This window comes from Monodelphis domestica, chromosome 3, assembly GCF_027887165.1.
Source record: "Monodelphis domestica isolate mMonDom1 chromosome 3, mMonDom1.pri, whole genome shotgun sequence".
Taxonomy (NCBI): Eukaryota; Metazoa; Chordata; class Mammalia; order Didelphimorphia; family Didelphidae; genus Monodelphis; species Monodelphis domestica.
The window spans coordinates 342346273-342354815 of NC_077229.1; positions in this window are offsets into that span (position 1 = coordinate 342346273).

Sequence of the window (8543 nt, forward strand, 5' to 3'; positions counted from 1 at the left end):
AACTTTGCCTTTTCTGGTCTCATTTTGGCAGAAATTATTTCCAGGGTGCTTAGGCATCTACAGACTTGGGAATAATTTTCTTTAGATACAACAGATCCAAGCTGTATCATATTGTAATTTTCTGATCAAGTTTCTAACTTCTTATGCATGTCATAACATGTTATAAATAGCAATTACGTTTGATGGAGTCCAGGATGAGACCATTCCTTAGTCTTAGCCACTCAACTTGTCATCACTTAACACAAGATGGATGACTATATGTCTGTGTCCCCATAAAGTGCCCTGACCACACTCTGGAAAGCAGTATAGCCCCCACTGTGGCTAGCTCAGTTCCTTGCAAATAGTAGATACTCAGAGGAGGGATTAGACTAGTTTCCTATTGGCCCTGGATGCAGAACTAGCAGAAGCAGATAATTTCCTCACAATTAGAATGTCTCGAAACAGAATATGTAGCCTTGGAAGGATGAGAGTCCTTCTTTCATTAGAAGTCTTGGAGTGGATTCTATATCTTTTGTCAGAGATATTGTAAAATCCATTCTTATTCAGGAATAGGTTGAAATGAAGATTTTGAATACTTTATAAATTGATGATGAATGAAAAGAGGAAAACCAGGAGATATATAACAACAACACTATAAGAACAAGCAACTTTGAAATCACTAAGAACTATAATCAATACAATAACTATTCATGATTTCAGAGGAACAATAATAATAGTGAATTGCATTTATATAATAGGGCGGCTAGGTGGGACAGTGGATAGGAAACTAGGCCTGGAATCAGGAAGACTCATCTTTCTGAGTTCAAATCTGGTCTTAGACATTTATTAACTGTGTGACTCTGGGGAAGTCACCTCACCATGTTTGCCTCAGTTTCCTCATCCATAAAATGAGCTGGAGAAGAAGATGGCAAACCAATCTCATATCTTTGCCAAGAAAACCCCAAATGGGAAAAAGAAGCATTAACCATGAGTGAAAAATGGTTCAACAACATTTATATAATACCATGTACCAGGCACTGAGCTTAACACTTTATAAATATTATCTTATTTGGATCCTCACAACCCTAGGATGTAGGTGAAAATATCTCTATTTTATAGAAGAGGATCCTGAGGTATTCAGGGGTTAAATGACTTGCTTAGGGTCATTTAGCTAGTAAATGTCTGAAGCTGATCTCAACTGGGGTCTTCCTAACTAACTTCAAACCTGCCACTTACCAACTGTACTAACTGATGATGAAAGGTGCCATCTATTACAGTGAAGTCACAGATTTAGGATACCGAATTATATAATTATTATATTTGCATACAATATAAATTATGATAGATTATTATTTCTATAGCTATATCTACATTTATATTTATATCTTTATCATCTAATGTTTATTTTTATATCTATATCTAATCTACATATACAACTATTGAGGGAATTTGTTTTACTTTATTATGCATATTTGTTACAAGAAAATTTTTTTTCAATGGAGTGAAAAGGCTGTAGGGAAAAGAGAATTCAGTTATTTTTTTTAATAGTGAGGTAGAAGGGGGTAATGCAGATGTGAAATGTTTCATGCAATCAAATGAGGTCACAGTATTACTAGTTTTACTTTGTTACAAGAGACCTCTCAAGAAGTGGGAGTAAGCTGTAATAGTATGTAATATAAAAACAAAACATATCAATCAAACTTGAACAGATTGATTAGTAAGCTTCCTTAGTTCACTCCAAATCTGAAATTTCATGATTCTGTGAAATATTCCATGAATGAATGAAATAAGTCAGATATTACTTTTTCTGGCTGAAAAACTAATGTGTCCCAATTCTATCCCTTTCCCCCTCACAGAAGGCATCATCTGGGAGACAGACATGTTCATTATCTCTTTCATGTTTCCGCCTTTCAGTTCATACTCCACATGTAACATTCACAACTTATTCTTCAAATATTAAATCAATAGCTGTGTGTGATGTTCTCTTGGTTCCACTAATTTTGCCATTCATTATCAGTTGTAGTTCCTTACAAGTTTTAAAAAAAATCAATCTGCTGATCATTTCCTATGATGCAGTAGTATTCCATCATAATCATATACCATAATTTGTTTAGATGTTTCCCAATTGATATGTAGCTCATCAATTTCCAGTTCTTGGCCACCACAAAGAGAACTGCTATAAATATTTTGGAACATACAGTTTTTTTCCTTTTCCCCTTTCCCCTGGTCTCCTTGATATACAGTTTTATTTATTAATTAGTTTATTTTTCTTTAAAACCCTTATTTTCTGCTTTGAATCAATCTACGTATTGATTTAGAATCTTGAACCCTAGAGACTACATTTCCCACAATCATCTTTTCCTTTTCCTGTTGTGTGTCATGGGTTTATTTGGTATTCAGTTTTGTTTTGGATCACTTGACTCTCTCAGGGAAGCTCTGGCTGGCTGTAGCAGTGTGGAGCTATGTGTGGCTGGCTTTATTTCCCTTCTGGTTTTACTTTTCTCTTTGCTCTAAGTTGATTTTTAATAAATAGTATTAAAATAATACATGGAGTATTTGGATATTAATTTTAATCTTTATAATTTTAAGGTGGAAGTGTGATTTGAACCCAGGATCTCCTCTCTCTAGGCTTTATCTCTCAACCCACTGAGCTACCTAACTGCACCTGTATAAACAGTTTTATAACTCTCTGGGTATAATTTCTAATTGCTCTCCAAAATGATTGGATCAGTTCACTACTCCACCAACAGTATATTAGTATCTCAATTTTTCCATATCCTCTCCAACATTTGTCATTTTGCTCTTTTGACATTTTAGCCAATCTGATGGATGTGAGACAACATCTCAGAATTGTTTTGGTTTGTAGTTCTCTAATGAGTTTAGAACATTTTTTTCATGTAGCCATATATGTCTGATTTTTTTCATCTGAAAATTTTCTGTTCATATATTTTGCCCAGTTATCAATTGAGGGATGGCTGTTCTTATTATAAATATAATAAATGAAATAGTTTTGATAATTACTACTGTATAATACAATTTAAAGTCTGGTATTGCTAGACTTCCTTCCTTTTCATTTTAAAAATTAATTCTTTTGATATTCTCAATTTTTTGTTCTTCCAAATAAATTTAAGAATTATTTTTTAGCTCAATAGAATAATTTCTTGGTAATTAAAAAGATTCATTGGATAAGTAGATTAGTTTAAGTAGAATTGTCATTTAAAGTATATTGGCTCTGTCCATCCATGAACAATTACTATTTCTCCAATCATTTAGATCTAACTTTATTTGTGCAAAAATATTTTATAATTATGCTCATGTAGTACCTGGGTTTCTTTTGGCAAGTATAACTCCCAAGTATTTTATTCTGTGTGTGTGTGTGTGTGCGTGTGCGCACGTGTGTGTTTTAAACAGAATATGCCTCTCTATCTCTTCTTGTAGGACTTTGTTAGTAATATGTAAAATGCTGATGATATTTGTGGGTTTATTTTATATCCAGCTACTTTGTTAAAATTATTGATTGTTACAACTAACTTCTTAGTTGAATTTCTAGGATTGTCCACATATACCATCATGTCATTTGCAAACAAAGATAGTTCTATTATCTCTTTGCCTATTCTTATTCCTTCAATTTCTTTTTCTTTTATTGCTATGGCTAGCATTTCTAATATTATGTTAAATAATAATGATTATAATCCATCCTGATCTTATTGGGAAGGCTTCTAGCCTATCCCCATAACAATAATACTGATGGTTTTAAACAGATGCTTCATATCATTTTAAGAAAAAATTCATTTATAGCTATGTTTTTCAGTATTTTTTTTAAAGGAAACAGTGTTATATCTTGTCAGAGACTTTTTCTGGATCTATTGATATAATCATATGGCTTTTATTGCTTTATATTATATTATTGTATTAATATAATCAATTGTGTTGATAGTTTTCCTTGCATGAAACCTGCCCTGCATTCCTGGTATAAATCCTTTTTGGTCACAATATATATATACTCTTTGTTACATACATTTTTTGAAAAATCAAGTGTCATATTTTAGTCATAAACTTTTATGTGTCTTTGACTTTGCCTTATCTACTTCTCTTACCTAAATGCATAAATGTTATGAAATTATTAATTACTGTGTAATTAGAAATCTGTTACCCTAAAAACTACATTTCCCAGGAGTCCACTGACTTCCTGTCATTACATACTTCCTATTGACAGAAGGATAAATTGAGTGGAGTTCCTGATCTCACTCTCTTTTCTTCCTGTTGGCAACTGTGGTGGAGTGGGCTTTTTGAACAGGTTGATAAGCCATGGGCTTGTGGTTTTTATTTTGTTACCTTTTATTTCTTTATTTCTAATGATCCTTAATAAATCTCTTAAAATATATTTTTAGTATTTGAGATTAATTTTAATTTTTACATTACTCAAGTATACTCAGATTTTTAATTTCTCAAAATGCTTAGGAATGTTAGAATACAATTCTAGACTCGGACAAGCAGAAATAAGACATACAAAAACAAAACAAGCACACTTGTACACATGTACATAATATATGCATACATACATACATATGTTGCATGTCCACAGATATACATGCCTTTGTTTGTAATCCTTCTAGGTGATGCAGTAGATAAAGCCCTTGGTTGGGAGTCAGAAAGACTTTTTTCCCCAAGTTCAAATCTGGCCTCAGACATTTACCAACGTGACCCTGGGCACTTAACCATTTTTACCTCAATTTCCTCATCTATTAAATGAACTGGAGAAGGAAATGGCAAACTACTCCAGTATCTTTGCCAAGAAGACCTCAAATTATGAAGAGTCAAATATGACTGAAATGACGGAACAACTCATTGATCCCAGAACTTTAATAGCTGAGATTTCCTATTTAATCCTCCTAAAGATGTGGCATCTGTAGCTAGAGACCATTCCACAGTTAACTATCTATAAGACATATTATGGACTTTTAAGCATGTCTTTATTGAAAGAATGAAGTTGAGACCCATTAACTAGATGTTTAGATAAGGCAGTCCTCAAAATACCCCTCAACTTAACATTATCTAGATAATCATCTAGCTAGCTAGGAACATGGGGGAATATAAATGAGAAGTGACTTCAAATTGTAAAATAATAACTCACTTAAAGCTTATCATGCCCTATGCCTATCAGAGTCTTCTGCACATACATAATAGATACCTGTTGAGTTGAATTAAATTCAAGAAATGAATTTCACTTGGTTAGTAGGCAGAACAGTAGCAGAAAAAGCACTAGATTTGGAATCACAAGAATCTGAATTTAAATCTCTTTAACACCAGTTTAGGGAGCATAAGCAAGTTTTTTAACCATATAAAAAAACCTCACTTTTACCATCTATAAAATAGGAAGAACAATAATTCCATCATGTGATGTTTTTATGATGTTTATAATTATAAGATATCATCATTATATCTATGTGATCATTAACTATTATGATTATTACTCCATTTACAAGTGATTGGCTTTGCTCATGGTTCAAATTCTGAAAGTAGTATGGGGATTATAGCTCCTTTTGTCCTTGATCAAGAGACCCATCCTCACTCTTGACTAGGCAAGAATGGACAGCTGAATTCCCCCTTTTTGGATAATAATGAATCCAAGAATGAGAAATCTCTTCCCTTTCCCCTTATCTAGGACAGCACATGTCTGTTATCCTCCTGTCATGAAGGAAATAATTGAAATAATTCTTGCTATCATTGGCAACTTCTCTCAGTAGAGTCTGTTCCTTCTTTTGTACTTGGCAATGTTTGCTCATCATTATCAGAACACATTATTCCATTAGTAATTTTTATTATGACTTTAGAGGAAATAATTATTCACACATATTTAAGTTCAATTTATTCCAAGCTATAATTTTTAGGCACTTGGAATTTTAAAAGTCTTTTTCTTAAAAAATTAAATATCCATGCTTATTCATGAGCCGGAAGCATTTTAAAATTTTATTTCATTTCCCCCCTCCAGAACAGATGTCAAGTCCCAAATCCTTAAACTTCTTCATAAGATGACTTTTGAAAGCAAGAGATCAAATTTTTTTTATGGAAGTAAAAAAATTCTCATATTTTTGGTTAAAATGGTTAAAAAGTAAGGAAACTAAAAAAAAAACATAGGCTTTTGTCTAACTTTAATAAATCCTGTAAGCTGAGGTCATTTTTACCTAGAGGGTATTTTTTATTCACTAGAAAATGTAAATGTCTCCAAATGGCCAAAGTTAGCTGGAAAAGTTGAACTTTAAAAATAACTCACATTTACATTGCACTTTATAGTTTACAGAAGACTTTGCTTATCTCCTCAATCAGTGAAAAAAGTGTATGAGAATTATGATTTCCCTGTCACCAGTGAAGAATCTGAAGTTCAGAGAGGTTCTGCATCACTTGGCAAGTAAATTGTGTAACTAAGACTTGAGCTGAGAAATTCTAATTCCATGGTAGATCTGTTCTTTGCTTTCAATAGCAGGTAAGCACCTGGAGGGTGGTGTTAGGACTATAAGGGAGGATAGATGGGGAGAAACAGGATCAGGGATGGAGGTGAAGGGATAGGAGAGTTGGTGTGGAAGGAAGAAAGTCTGTACTGCACTAATATCTCCCTCATACTTTAAACATATAAGAGGGACATCCCTATGAAGATGAAATGACAGGGATGGATAGGGACCGTGTCCCAGTCAGTTGGCTTCTATGGGTTATGGTGTAGACTTTTCCTCAGGACTTTGCTTGTGCCTAAGACTCCAGAAGCCTCTTCTTGACACATTATTGGGCAGGCTGAATGTCTTCTGCTCTGGGCTTTACTTTTAAGCCAAAACCAAATAGACAGCCTACCCCAGTTTCCTCTTCCTTTCCTTTTAACTCTTCCTTAACTTCTGTAACAACTTAGATCTGAATTCATTTTCTTTAGAAAAGGGGTGGTTTATTTGTTAGGCAAGCAAGAGAGGGATTAGGTCAGAGGGATCAGGAAACCCTACTATTCAAGCAGTTTGTCACTTCTTTCTTTAGCTGAGCCAAAATAGCCCAGGCTTCAGCATTTCTTTTCCTCCTTTCTTTCTATCCATTTTACTATCCTACTCTCAACAGGTCACTAGTGTCCTTGGGAAGGCAATAATAGGATGGGATAGGTCTTCAGGGTGATCCCCATGAGGTTTAGGGGTAAAGGGCCCCTCATCAGCAGTTGTTGTTCTCTTTGCTTCTTTGATCAATGATTCAGAGATGTCAGGGATCTTTCTGTCTTCCAGGGGAAAGGGGGATTGAGGTAAGACTCTGGTACCACAGATTTGGGGTCCTGAGCTCAGGTACTTCACTCCTATCTCTCACAAGTCCACAGGGCAAAAGACCACTTCTAAAGCTCTATCTCCCACAAGCCCCTTTTCTCCACCAACTGCCACTCTTCCCTCCTTCCAACATTTCAAAATGGTTCCTCAGTACCAGTTTCCTTCCTACAGTGGAAAGGGTATATTTCATTTTTTTTTACTCGAAGTACCTAGCTTGTTATTTGGCATATAGTAGGTATTTAATAAATGTTTATTGAATAATGAGAGAAAATTATTTAAGCACTTTCTATAAGTCTAATTCTATGTTACAGACAGAAGATAAAAGTAGAGGAGTGAGACACTACTTTCAAGGGCCTCGTACTCTAATTGGAGAAGATAACAACTAAAGGAAAATTCAGCTATAGGGTACATGCAAAGGTATGGTGGCTCTTGGGTACAGCAGCATGGTGGATGACAAGGTCTATACATACTTAGGATGAATTGGCAGGTCATACGTTAATGTCCAGGAATCTGGACAGTATTAGAGTAAGGAAGCTGATAATCTTTGGAGGACCTCAAGAATCAGTGACAGGGAAGATGGTAAACCCTAGTGTTCTTTCTTATTTGTGATGCAGAGTTTACAACTAGCTTCTTGAAGGCAGAGACTATCTTATTTATCTTAGTATCTCACCTAGTGTCTGGGAGATGCTTAATAAATATTTGCTAAATAAATGAACCCTTAATGATCATAGGGGCAAATGACATTCATCCTTTTCATTAGAATGAAATGTAGACATCTTCATCAGACATCTCACCAAATAAAAGCTATTCACTCTGAATAACTACTTTTACTTTGCCAAGATATCATATGGTTTAAAAAGTATTCTATTTGCCTTAGTAAACCTCTTATTTATTAATGTTTTTAATAGTGTGGTATCAAATTAACAAAGATGATAAAGGGTGGAAATTATCAATTTTGGAAGTACTATGGGAAGTTATGCTACTGAACTGCTAAAGAACTGCAAATTGGTCTAACAATTCTTAAAATGGTTTGAAATTATGCCCGAAAATTCATACCCTTTGATATGCTTTGAAGTAGCTCAGATAGGAAAAAAGTACCCACATATGCTAAACAAGTCATTGTTGTACTTTTTTGTGTGTGTAGTTGCAAAAACTAGATACAGAGTTGGTATTCACTAATTGAAGAAAGACTGGACAACTTATGGCATTTAAATTTTAATGGAATATTATTTCACTATAAATAATGACTATAAGGAATTCAGAGAACACTAGGAA